Raw genomic sequence first — 1,985 nt, 5'->3', positions numbered from 1 at the left:
GTTCAGGAAAAGTGCTGCTGCCTTTCATTTTCCTAATACACCAGGCTGTAGTACAGAAGAGTTCTGTTGGAGCCAAAGTGTGGTGGGGGGGCAAGAGAATAGGAAGGATGTGAAGAGTGGAGCTCCTGACTTTATGGCTGTGTTCTTCATGGGTGTTACAAACAGCAGCATAATCAGCAGTGATTAACCCTATTGATTGATTCTTTGTTTTGTGCAGAGTTATTTTGTAGATCTGTAGACCACAGCGAAGAGAAAAGAGGGTTGGGAAGACAGACGTAGATTATTGCTTAGGGTAAGTATGTAACCTCTGCTCCCTGGTAACTGTGGCTGAAAGCTCAGCATGAGGAGGGAAGATGGCTGTGATTTTGCTTGAGAAATGGATTCATGGCTGCAGAAGGCCTTGAAACTTTGTAATTGCAGGGAACAAAAAGTCTTTAGTATACTTGAGTGTATAACATCATGTTGTGGTGTCCAGTCAGATAAACCACTAAATCTCTCTGCGTTACAGGAACAGCTAGTTAACTACATGTAAGGAAAGTATTTAAGAGAAATAGTGAATTTAGAGACTTCTCCAAATAGTGAATTGAGAAACTTCTCCGAGTATTATGTTAGATTTTCACGATTTTCTGGAACGCCGAAAGAAGCATAAGGATGTCAAAAGGAAAGTGATAGCAAACCAATAAAGCTTTTATTGATAAGAAGCGTTTCACGTTCATTCTCTGAAGAACTTGCCAAACAGCATTCCCTTCAAAATCCTTTCAACTGTCTAAACGGAAAAAACATTGTCAAAACCTGTGCGGCAGTGTTTCTGAGCTGGGGCTGATGGTCTTGGGGCCCTTGAGCTCTTGGCTCATCCCTGAGGGCTGTGAGGGGAAGCAGGAAGGTCAAGGGGCGACCAGGCCCGAGGCAGGCGAGGCCACAGCAGTGCCCCCAGCCCTCCAGGAGCAGATGGGATCTACCAGGCCCACGCTGGGAACTGAGCCCAGCCCAGGGCCAGCCGGGTGCTTTGCCCCATAGCTGTGCCCAGCCCAGCACGGGAGGAGCACAGGAGCAGTTCCCAGCACCCGGGGAAGCAAAGAGGGTTCCCGGCACTGAGGGCAAAGTGTCCACAACAGGGGACATTTTGATATCGGATATTCCAGCCGAGCTCTTCTTCTGGCTCCTTCTGCTTCGAGCCCTTGTCGAGTCACGTGTTCCCTGCAGAGCTGCGGGTGCAGCTTCCCAACTTACCCCTGTACCTCTGCCTCCTCCCTGCCTCCTGGATAAAGGCACATGTAGGCATTGCAGCGGCTGTGAGTCAGTGCTAGGTCCCCAAAAGCATCATTGTCCTCCCATGTTGGCTGTCTGATAGAGAAAGGCAAAACTGATGAGCTTCTGCTGCCCCGCCTTCACGGAGGTCCAGGCTGTCTCTGTCCTTCATCCAGTGCTTTTCCAAGTGGTGCGTGAAGCTGAAGCCCACACTCATGGCACTGGGCAGGCCCAGGACTGCTGGGGCAGAGCCTGGCACGGCACAGTGTGAGCCAGGCAAATGGACACCAGCCTGAAGGGGATTCGGATCCCCAGGATGAACATGTGAGGCAGAAATTCTTGAATATTTCTGCAGAGGGGGCAGTGGAAGCATAAAAGACCAGTGCGCATGGCCTGTCCCTGCAGAGCAAACAGAAGCACTGTGAGCGAGGCCCTGGTGCTGCTGAGCACCTGCTGTGCCCTGGGGCTCAGGGCACGGCTCCTACCTGCATGCAGTCCCGGTGGAACCAGGTCCTTTTGCATGCTGGGCACACCATGGTGGTATAAGTTTTTCTGTCCTCCACAGGCTCCATGCAGATGGGGCAGTCGGTGCCCGGCTCCGGAGTCGCCTGCACGTCCTGCTCCGGGCGGTGCTCAGGGCAGTAGGAGCTGGGGGTAAAGGCATGGGCAAAGTGACAGGTGCTGGCTCCTTCCCCAGGGGTGGCCAGAAGGGGAGAGGAGGTACCTGAATGGCATTA

General features: G+C 52.4%; 1 long non-coding RNA gene across 1 annotated transcript; it reads right to left on the bottom strand.

The window, feature by feature from the left end:
* Window positions 1-729: 729 nt before the first annotated feature.
* Window positions 730-1,928, bottom strand: LOC146420250 (uncharacterized). The gene is made up of 3 exons (XR_014849232.1): window positions 1,734-1,928; window positions 1,537-1,647; window positions 730-1,340 (listed from the first exon to the last, which is right to left on the bottom strand). It is a non-coding gene; the product is annotated as an uncharacterized LOC146420250 (long non-coding RNA).
* Window positions 1,929-1,985: the final 57 nt, after the last annotated feature.

This window comes from Lichenostomus cassidix, unplaced genomic scaffold (genome assembly GCF_008360975.1).
Source record: "Lichenostomus cassidix isolate B80296 unplaced genomic scaffold, HeHo_3.0 HiC_scaffold_92, whole genome shotgun sequence".
Taxonomy (NCBI): Eukaryota; Metazoa; Chordata; class Aves; order Passeriformes; family Meliphagidae; genus Lichenostomus; species Lichenostomus cassidix.
This window is presented reverse-complemented; position numbering and strand designations above follow the sequence as displayed.